This window comes from Cupressus sempervirens, chromosome 4, assembly GCF_028749045.1.
Source record: "Cupressus sempervirens isolate cs-2001-9-10 chromosome 4, ASM2874904v1, whole genome shotgun sequence".
NCBI classification, from domain to species: Eukaryota; Viridiplantae; Streptophyta; class Pinopsida; order Cupressales; family Cupressaceae; genus Cupressus; species Cupressus sempervirens.
In genome coordinates this window covers 781,695,243-781,707,590 of record NC_143121.1, presented here as the reverse complement: position 1 = coordinate 781,707,590, position 12,348 = coordinate 781,695,243, and positions in this window count along the sequence as shown.

Genomic DNA, 12,348 nt, shown 5'->3' with positions numbered 1-12,348 from the left:
TGACTTGTCTCACATGTTTTTTTAATCTTTGGTCTGTTCAAATAGGACCTAGGAAGGACAATTTTTAGTTTGCCTACCAATTTTGTGAATGCTGCATTAGATTTTATTTTAATAGGACTTGAAATTATATTAATAAAAAATATTTACTATATAAATTTCAGTTTTCTATTTTATTTCAAACAAAAGAAATGATTTTATTATTTTTTTTTCAAAAATGTATCACTTATATTGATGTTTTAGTTTTATAAAGAAATTTATATGTTTTCTTGAACCTTTATGTTCTTAAATGTAATTAGGGCTTACCATCTCTTCTTCTTCAAATTTAATTGGATCATTTATTTTCATAAATAGTCATAACATTGTCTTATATACACATTACAATATTACTATTAACTTAAAATGATTTTTTTTTTTTCTGTCAAAACAATACACTATATCATTTGGAAAACAAAATAATATTATCATTTTCACATATTCACATTCAAATAATAAAATTTAATTTTGAAGGTTTGAGTTTCATATTTAGTGTTAGAAATTTTTAGAGTGATTGTGGAGGGGGGAGATAAATTAGTTACTCAAGGTCTATATGTACCACTTGAACAATTAAATATTAAACACATCATTGTTTTGCTTATCCTACATATCCTGTTATTTTTCAGTCTCTATTGTAAAACTATCATAATCTTTAACTTTCATTGCATAATGAAAACATTATCACATGTAAAACATTCATAAGACATTCATCATAGTTTGACACTAGGATATTATGTGGAAACCCAATTTAAGAAACACCACTAGCAACATGTCACTCTTTCGAAGTGACCTATATTAGGAGCCAAACCTATAGGTTATGATACAAACTATTAAATGTGACATGGTTATAGGATTTAAAGACCATGTTAGGAGTGGCCTTGTAAGAGTACTTTGATCATTCCATTTAGAATGTCACATTGTTAAAGGATTTAGAAAGATTGTTAAGTCTTCAAATGATTGTTAGGTCAATCTCTATTAAAAGGACTTCAATACAAATTGTTTACAATGATTACAAATCATTTTTTCTTGTTCAAATCTCTATTCAGTCCTTATGCTAGTTTGTTGATAAGCCTTTCAATGTCATGTCTAATCATGATCTTCTTAGACACCCTTCAAGCAATCAGTCCACTCTTCTCATCAACACTTAAGATGTCTTCTCAAATTCACTTATAAACAAGAACATCACATTTGCGAGCTTTTCTCTTTTAGGTTCACACCCACTCAATTATGTATTTCTGATCTACCTTTCTCTAGATGACTTCCTTCACATACAAACTCGCACACACACTAGATAGGGATGGCCTAGGCAATAAATAGGAAATCTATGCTCTACTATTTTCTACATCCACCATAGATCTTAGGGTTTATGATTAGATTCAACTCAATTCAATGTATCTATACATCTTCTTGATCATCCTCTAGAAACTTCTCTAGAATATTTCTATAAGGTATTTACCCAATCATCACCTTGAATTTAATGATCTAACTCATTAATGTTATCTTCAACACATTTTTCATCTCTTAAGAAATCAACTGAGTCAGCTCAATCTTATGATCTCTTTGAATTTGATATTTTACTATCACTAGCCAATCACTAAATTATGACACTTGGTCAATACTAAAATACTTGGCTATTTTTTAATATTTATGGCTCGACATCAACTACCTTTCTTAGCTAGTATTGTAGTCTTTTTCTTAGCTTGGCTTAGCTTCCTTGAGATAAGAAATTACTATGGTTTATGAAAGTCTATCAAATAAAAATGTCCATTTTAATTTCCTTTTTCATATCTTCAACCTTTCCCCTAGGTGTTATAGTTATGAGTAAATCTCAAATCCTCTTAACCAATCAAACAAATATGACATTTAGATTAGGTAGTAATATGTCTCATCCATAGATTTGACATCAATGACAAAACAACAATTGTTCCAATTGAAAGTTTCCAACATTAAGAGATGATATTAAAATTAATATTTGTTATTAATTATATCTCTACTCCATCAACATTAATATTTAACTTGATTTAGTTAATTTCTTGGACGCAAGTGCTCTCTCTCTCTCTCTCTCTCTCTCTCTCTCTCTCTCTCTCTCTCTCTCTCTCTCAGGTAGAAGCTTCTCTATTTCTTGGATACAAGCTCTTTTAGTTCTAAATAGTGAAATTGTTACTATACTAAGTTCAAATTTTTATTTCACTAGGCATTAATTATCGAACACTCATGTCTTATATATTTATTTATTAATATAAGGGGAGAAGGACCTAAACCCATAACTAGATCTATAAATAAAATCATCAAAAATAGTCTATTATCTCAAAATATTATCAATTTACAAAGAGGTAACTAAGGAGGTAATTGAAAATTTAATATTCTATTACATCATGAATTTGTTTCAAAATTGAAAACCAAATAATTTTTCTCATTAAGGGTTTAAAAAGATTTTTTACAAGGGACCTGAAACCCTAATAGTTCAGTACAAAATTTAATAAAATTTCAATAGTTTAGACAATGCTAGACAATAAAACTAACACCCCCAAAAAATGAGTCTCATACTATAGAACAAACAGATAACACAAACCAAAATGAACACTGAAAAAAAATGACTAACTGTAAAGAACCAGCTACACTAACTATGCCACATCATCATCTTCAACCGGAAAGCATGGAAAGGAAATTCAATATCAGGAGAGAGGTAAAAGGAAAAACTATTCGTTACAAGATAATAATACATCATTAAATTGATCATCATAAATCGTTTAGATACATTCATGTCATGACATACATCATTTCTATTTAGATCTTCCATCTTACAGCTTTACAACAGTTACATAAAAATTTCAATTTGCTGATTGACATAATAGTTACAAGTTACCCTTTTTGAAAGAGCATCAAATTACAGCTGAATTTTTAATGAGTTACAATGTTATAAATAAGTACATCTCAAATGACGAGCTGGACAATAAAACTGAGATGACTTTCCAAATAAATAAGAACATCTCAAATGATGAGCTGCGTAATCAAACTGAGATGACTTTTCAATGAGCTCTCCAGTGGTTCCAGTCTCCAAAAGTTGTAGGACGTCTCCCACCTGCTTTCCGAGATGGAAGTGTGGCCCAGACACTTTAACCTCGCCAACCACGGAGTAAAGTACTCCCCCAAGACTCTTCCTAACACGAAGAGTTCCCCGACCCTGGCACGAGAAGCCTAGCTTCCTGAAAGAAGATGGGTCAGATGTATCTGGTGCGACCGTGTAACATTTCTACATTGCAACCATGTGCCTAGTAGTCTAAACACGGAATGTAGCTAGGAAATAAATAACTATATATCTACTCATATGCAGTAAAAGAAAAAGAATTCCAAATAGGTATAACCATGTGTCACATATACAATATTTGGAAAAATAAAATGGCTTGGCCAAGCACTTTCAATCTAGATTTACCTATAGAAGAAACAAAAATAGAATGCAACCATTCTACAGTACTGGCAGATAGGGAAACTAAACATGAAGATATCCACCCATCTGTTCCAAAAATTGCTACATTACACCCGACATGAGGGGATATACTTTAATGCTTCCAACAAGTGTTCATATAATTCAAAATTTAGCTCAAATCAGCATATCACAATACTATTGAGAGGAATTATTGATAATTTACACTTCAGATTTCTGTTTTTGTAGTTCAGCCCATCTAAGCAAAAGTTCATATTTATTCATCTATGTTTGAGATTCAGCCGTGGTTTAGTTGCTGACTCTATGTGTGCAGAAAATAACTATTACAGTTGCCTTAAGTTCTATCTATGTTACATGGCTTGACATGCTAGTAATAGACAAGGAAACAACCAAGATCTAATTTGTTTGGAAGCTTTGTGCTGATTTCACGATTTACCATTGCTGTGCATTTGCCATTTATTTCCTCTAACTTCGTGGTTTAGGAAAACTTTTAGAGCTGGGTTTAAGGTAATATTGATATCATAAGTTGTTTACACATGTAATCTAAGAAAAGTTTGGAATGTCTTTGGAATACGTTTTTCAAGCATCTATTTCAAACTTAAATCCATAGATGGTATACAATTTTACACTCTTTTAGACTTTAATGAGCTGCCATTCGAATCATAATAGAATGAAATAACAGTTGGAAAACACCATAACAATGTAATTCCTTCAACTATTAGGAGGCTTTTCTTGCAATAAGACTCGGTACCAAGGAAACTATCTGATAACGTTTCCATTTCTCACAGGCATTTTAGAACCCAGAAGGAAAAACATTTTCCATGATATGGTATTGCAAGTCAGCGTTTCTGTTTAAGATACAGAAATAATGTACAGTAAGAACATTTATGAATACCACAAAATAAATGTATACAGAATAGTAATAGTGTTTCAAGGCACAACAAGTATACGGCAATAGTATTGTTTTAAGACACAACCAAAATAGTAATAACGTATAAGGCTCAGCATTAATGTATAGGGTTTCAAAATAATGTGTTGGGTCACTATTACCTAAACCTAAGATCCAACAATATTGTTCCAATACTTGTCCAGTCAAGATTCGTTCCAGCACAAGACATTCATTTAATCACTTCTTTTTATAATATACAACGTGAGATACCAGACAGAGAGAACATATTAACGAGAGGGCACCTGAGTTTGAAGTTACTGGTCTCTGTGTCTACTTCCTTCTTTCTGGAGAGCTGCCCTAGAGATTCTTACTATGATGCCCCAGCTTCTACTAATGTTTTCTTCTCTTATGCCCTCCCTCTGTTTTGTTCTCCTGCTCCCCTTCTGATCGGATGTGTTCCCCTTTTATTCCAAAAACTTGTTTTCTTTTTTAACCTCATTCTCTCCACAATGAAACGTATAACTAACCTAACGACCCCCGAAAATTCATGCTTAAAAGTGTTAAAAAAAGAAAATGGTGGTAAGACTCATGTTCCTCTTGTTTTATACTAGCAAAGCATGATATATTTATATATCCTATGTTAAAACACTCACTTAAAACCATGGATTCCAATGTACATATCATGTTAGAAACGTTAAGGAACAGTAAAAATGTTCTATATTGTCTTTTATTCATTATTAAAAATTATTCAAAACAAAAGTCCATCTTTCAGACAGTTATTATATTTCTTTTCTACTTGCACATTAAATCAAATGTTATTTCTAAATTCATTTGCCATATTTCAAAGTTAATATCAATAAAAAAATGAACAAACATATTAATCCTAAGTGGTGTGTGTGTGGTCACATGGTCATCTGACACATCCCCTTCCAAGAGCTAGCCTTCTCTACCTCGACCACACTTCCGTCGTAACAATCCCTGCATCCACTCAAACACTCACAACCATAACAAGAAGTCAATATCGATCATTATTAACAACTTGTTTGCATCATCATTTAAGATGTAACATTAACTGAATTAGAACTATAAACATCACATCATGATTACATCAAATAACATCATCATTGAATGTAATATTTCATACGTATCCATCATCATAATTCATTTCAATTAGAAATTTTAAAACATTAACTTTCATTCAACTTTTAACTAAGTCTTAATTTTGACCAAGTCGACATAGCCACATTATAAGCAAGAAATAAAAGGTTCTAGGGTGAGACGTGACACTAACCTAAGCTAAAGACAAAAAGAAGTGAGAGACCCAGAAACTCATTAACCCAACATTAATTTGTCTCAAGTAAACTCCTTTTCTTTGATATTTTCAATGGCCACTTTGGCATCCTCTTTGATATTCTCCTCATTCTCCGCCTTCATCTTCCTTGTTGAAGATCTGGTTCTTTTCTCATAGAAAAATAAGACACCAAATTACTCAAAATATAACAAATTGTGACTTAGTAAAATTAGAGATTTCTACGAAAAGTGATCCCATCTCCTTTCATATGTTTATTATTTCATCTAATATTATTGGTAGAAGTATTTATACAATTTGGACTAATGTAGTTTTCAAAGGTATCATATGCTCTTCTCTCTCTACTATTATTCTTTGTCAACAATTTGTTGATGATACTCAATTTTTTGGGGAAGCAATGTTGCATAAGTACATTCTTGGAAGGATCTTCTTATGAATAGTTCTTATTTTTTGGAGTACGTCCCAAAAAAAAAATACTAAAATTAAAAAGCAAAGTGGGGAATTAAAATCTAGAAACACTAGAAACCATCTAGCTCTATAGAAAGGAAGAATAAGGAAGAAGATAGAAGGAAGCCTTCTTTAGGAACTTTCATTCTAGTTGATCATTAAAAAAAATAAGAAACAAAATTACCCAAAATATACGACACTCTAACTTAGTAACGTTACAAATTTCTTACATAATTACATATCACGATTTTCAATTAATTGTGTTGTTTATAATTAAAAAGACTAAGAGATATTGGACAAAAGCACTGAGAAAAAGAGTAGGTGACAATAGGGCTAGGATCACCAACTCAATGGATTCTTACAATGGTGTGGTAAATGAGTCTAAAGAAGATGAGGATAATGGATGGGGGTATTCTTTATGCCAACTCCCTCTAGCTTTGTTGAGTGTTGTCATATTATGAGGGAAGATCTCACTAGAGAACGATGGAGTATTTTTCCTTCTGTTTGTTGGATGTTAGCGACTAAAGGATGGTTTTCTTACAGCAAACCATCTCCTTAATCCATAGGGGTTTGTCTCTTATTAGTAGTGATTAGAGGTGGAAGGTCCCATATTTGTGCTTGGGTTGTACACTAGTAGGACATCTAGAAGGGGTTGAGTTTTGTGGGTGGAGATGTTTTTTGTTGGCACCAATGTTGCCCACTTTGGATTTTAGATGTATATGGTATTTTGGCCTAGGTGTGATGTTGGTCCATACCTTAGACTTATATTTAGATTTTGTTTGATGTGAGGATGTAGATCATGGGTTCTGTTCAAATAGATATGTGCAGTTGCTTCATTGACAATGCTTTTCTTTGAGGCATTCAATTATGGCTTCTGGGGCTCTTGTGAACCAAAGTTGTAGGGGCTTGGACATTGATGAACTAGATGTAGGGGGAATGTGTTCCTTGTCTCTTGTGCTAGTTCCATTGACAAGGTTTTATTCCCTAGATGGGTCTTCCTTTTTAGGGGTTTAATTGTTAATACTCCGCCTTGGCTGCAGATTTTGTTCATCATTTGGGGATTCTCTTGCCACTTGGTGTTTTTTTGTGTGGATTCATTTGGTTTCTCATTCTCTATGGTGAACGTTTCTTTTATTTGGTCTTGGAATCAAGTTAAGGCATTTATTTTAGGGCTTCAAATGTCAGTGTGGTGGAAGTGTCCTCTGATTTGTTCTTTCACTTTTTTTTCTTCATATTGAGCTAGATGACCCTATCAAGGTGGGAGAAAGTATTAAGGAGGTGGTTAGTTGGTGGAGGAAAGTTCTTGTGAATATTTCTAGTGGGTATACTCTTTTTGTTTGTGATTATCTATTTCTTATGGTAAGAGATATGGTTAGAGAGAGGATGTGTGGATGATGTACTTCAATTGGTGAAGAAGGGATGACTCTGTAGCTAAACACTTTGGTGTAGAGATGTATATTACATCCTACGAGGGTGGCCTAGATCTCACTCATTTCTTCTATTTTTAGTGCTCCTATCATGGTTGAGAAATCTCTTATTGACGTGAAGATCATATTAAGGAAGTAGGGGAGACTCCTATAAAGATGTTGGATACATGCACTACTTTTAGTAGTTTTATTAGTAGAGGAAAGGGGAATTTCTCTCCCCTCTAGGATCTAGTCTTCCTGCTCCCTTCTCCTCTTAGTATGATTAAGGAATTTTGAGAGTTTACAACGAGGTATGTGTAGGATTATGGTGTGTCAAAAAGTGGTAATGTAAAAAATATGTAGTTCTAAAATGCCTCAAAGAATTTCAAAGTCTATTCTAACTTGTTTCCCACCCATCCTAATACTAAACCAATATATTAATACCTTTATAAGGCCTAGTATTTCCTTATATACCAAGTCTACATGGTTAGCTTTAAAAATGTCCCAAAAACATGTTTTTGGCCTATTCTTGTGTGGATTTTACTTCAAACATATGTCTAATGACTTTTTTTTAACCCAAGTTTGATGAAATGAAAAGGGTTTCTTAAGAAGTTTTCTATCTTTCCATAAATGTAATATTTTTCAAATTATGATATCACTAAGTACTTATTATTTATTTTCTAATGAAGGTACTCATTAAGTGTTGATTGACACATTGATTGAAAACCAAATATAACTTTTGAACAGTATAAAAAAATTTAAATCCAAAAGATGCATCACATTATATACTTCTACTATAAGGAAAATAAAAGAAAATTTAAATTTTATAAAGTTTTGAATTAGTTAAGGTGGTTAGGCATGAGGGGTTTTTTATTCCAAAAATACTATAGGAGAAAATTGATAATTAATTATTTATTTGGAATAAAAGTAGCCAAAAATATGTGTCACATATGGGCATAAGTCTACTTCTCATATCTATAATATTATTAAAAAATATAATCATTATATTTTGATTAAGGTGGTGAGACATGCTCCTACTTATTGTTGTCCTAAATTTTTTTACTATTGCATTAAAATTCAAAATTTTCACTAATCCATTTTTTCTTTCTAAAAATAAGGCCTAGTAGTTTAGAAATTAAATTAAATTTCCTGCAGATTCTTTTCTAACAAGTTTTTGATTGAAAGTTCATAACTATTTTAAATTTCACATCAAGTTGATATAAGCCTGATTTGTTTAATTTTTACTGCCAATTAAAGGAATAGTTTAGCTAACCATGATCTTGCACATGTCCAAGGGGCATGAAGATATTCTACTACATTTTCCAATGCAGGAAGTATTGGAAACTAAAATTGAAATAATTTTTTTTAGTCATTAATGTCAAATTTACTGATGAGACATGTTGTTATCTAATCTAAATGTCATATCTATTTGAATTGATGAAGAGGATTTGAGAGCTTTATCATAAAAAAGGTACCTTGAGGAAAGGTTGAGTTATAAAATGAAAGTTACAATGGACGTTTGATTAGTTAGAACTTTATTTAAGATAAAGTGATTTTTTATATCATTGATATAAATCTTATCCAAGAAATAGAGTAAAAGTCTAAGGTATGCTGACTGATGCTAGTGTGAACCGAGCCATAGTAAGTGCCAAGAAAATTCAATGATGACTAAGCATTAGTATCAACCAAGTGATATTTGGTGTTGAGATCTATAGAGGTAGAGTGATTAAGTGATGGTTGAGTGCTAGAGCTTAGTGATTGCCAAGCAATAGTATTTTGAATGTGTAAGAAGAATCACAATTTCCATCCAAATCAATTGATTTCTTGGGATATGGAGAGCATGTTGAAGATAAGATTGATGAGTTGGATCGTTTAATTCAAGGAGAGGATGAGAGAAAGGTAGAATAGAGGTGCACAAGGTGAATATGAAAGCGTATGTGTAATAGAAAAGTAAGAGAAAGGAAATTCTTACATAGATGTTGTTGATGTTGATAAGTGAATTTGAGTAGAAGGCTTAAGTTTAATGTGAAGAAGGATGACTACTTGAAGGTTTTTCAAGAGAGTTAATAGATAGAGCTGACAATGGAGACATATTAGTGAATCATCACATGAACTGAATAGTGATCTGAACCTGTAAAGTGAATTGTAATCAAATAGATCAAAACCCTATTATTTTATTTCTAATAGTTGTAAACTGTTTGTATTGAGATCCTTTTAATCAAAGGTTGACCTTACCTTATAGTCATTTGAAATACTTAACATTTTGGGTAAATCCTTTAGTAAGGTGACATTCCAAATGGAATGATCAAAGTCATTTGAGAAGTCCACTCATAATAGGGTAATTGAATCCTCTAACTATGTCACATTTAATAGTGTGTATTCTAACCTTTAATAGGGTTGGCTCCTATGAGAGCTCATTGCAAAAGAGTGAAAATGTGGTGAAATGTTGTTGGTGATTTTTACCAAATTGAGTTTTCATGTAAAATCTTAGAGTCAAATTTGTGCTGAATGTTTTGTAACGTTTTTCTTTTACATGTTTTACATTCAACAATTTTGTTATATTAGGACAATAAAAATCTAGTAATTTTTTTATTAGTATTTAGTTGAGACTGAGCTACCACAAGTTAAGAAAAATGAAAAATGTTGAATGTTTGATTGTTCAAATTGTACTTATGGACCTTGAGTAACTTATTCAACCCTCTTAGTTATTCTAAACATTTCTAACAATTGGTATTAGTGTTTAGTGCTTACAGAGAGAAGTTTAAAGATACTTAAAGATAAAGATCAACTCAGAAAAGAGATGTACCAATGCTAAACAAGGATAATTTTCCTACATTAGAAACATTAATGAGGTTGCATATATCTAGTATCAGTGACATTGTTATAAACTTTGTGGACAATAAATATGTGAAGATAAAAACTATTCCTATGACTATTCAAGAATTGAAAGAAATACAAGAATAAAATTGGGCAATGCTAGAAATTGCTTCAACACTAAGCTATGTCAAGTTTGATGATATAAATGACTATGATAGTGCAAAATAGATGTGGGAGAGAATGAAGACCATATATGAAGGAGATGCCAATGTCTTAAAAGCCAAATCAAAAAGCCTAAGAGGTAAATTTAATGATGCAGGGGACTCCCCTTAATACCATAAACTCAAAACAGAAACAAAGAAACAATAGAAAATGCAAGAACAAAATATGGACTTCTTATTATTGTTGAAAATGTGGAATTACAGAATTCTCAATTATAATATGCTAATCCAAGTGGTCACCTTCATTACAATAATCTACAAGATAGTGTTGTGAACTATCACCTAGAGTTGTCATAGACAATGTTTGGGCATTTCTTAAATAGGTAGTTTCATGCCACTCGGGAAGGTTCTAGAAGCTCAAATTTAATACCTAGGGCCGATAGAACCTAGCAAAACATATAGAGTTGGCAAAAAACATTTTTGACAATTATTTTGGAAATTTCAAGTAGCCCAACTTTGGTGAGAATTGACTCATGAACCATTATTTCGATTGGCTATTATAACCACTTTTCAGAAATGCTAGCTCCTGATCTACAAAATTGGAACCACACGTCAAGTTTTTGGACCTCATTCGAGCACTCTAAGGCCTCCAACAATGAGCAAAAATATTTTTCTGCAAACTTTTCCATAAAAAATCTATAATAACTTCTTTGATACTTAAGCTAGAGCAATGAGATTTTTATGGTAGACTTATACCTCTAAATGGAACCTTCCTATAGAAAATGAGAACATTCCAAGCTCATATGAAAAGCTTAATAAAAATAGAAAGTTCCCATAAATAGTAACCATCCTATCTACTAGTCCTTATTAAAATAGAAAAGACTGAAAATAAAATATTTTTGGGTGATGCAAGATTTCCCTTACACCCAGGATGTTCCTTCATCATTTAATGACATGAGAATGATGGAATGTGAGAACATAGTACAATATTGCACTAGAATCAAGGAAGTTATCAATGCTATTCAAGGTGAAAATAGAATAACTGAAGATGAAACAATGATAAGAAAGATATTGAGGACTCTACTTCCCATATATGCCATTAGATTTTCTACAAGTCAAGAGTTGAGATGTACCCTAGGTAACACTTCGACTTTAGAAGGTGTAATTGGTAGACTTATGACTTTTAAGATGGCTAACTTTGATAATTATACACCTACTACTATTGAGAATGCATTTAAGTCTCAATTGGTTCTTAGCAAAAGAAAATGAGAAAATGTGAAGAGTGATAGTGATAGTTCTGATTATGAGCTACATGAACTTGAAACACTTATTGCAAAAAGATTTTGAAGAGACAAAGGTAAATACAAAGGTAAAGTACCCATTTATTTTTTCCATGCAACAAGGTTGGTCATATTACCACAAGGTGTCCTGACAGAGAAGACACGGATAAAAGAAAGGAAAGAAACTATAGTGGAAGAAGAGATTACTGAGATTACAAGAAAAATGCAGATGAAAAATGCAAGAAGTCTTGTTATATTGTTGAAGAAGAAAATGACACTAAATTTGAAAGTAATGATGATGAAGTTGTATGTTTGATATGAAAGAAGATTCTGATGAAGATGAGAAAACTCCATTAATCTCAAATGTGAAAAAAACTAATAGATAGATAATTGAAAGTGGTTACTCCAACTGTATGACTAGTGATATAAACAAATTTGAGACCATTCAACCATACAAAGGTGGAAGTGTTAAGTTTGGTAATGATACTCCATGTGTTATGAAAGGGAAAGGTACAGTTTAATTGACTAACATGATCAAGTGTGATAATGTTTATTGGGGAG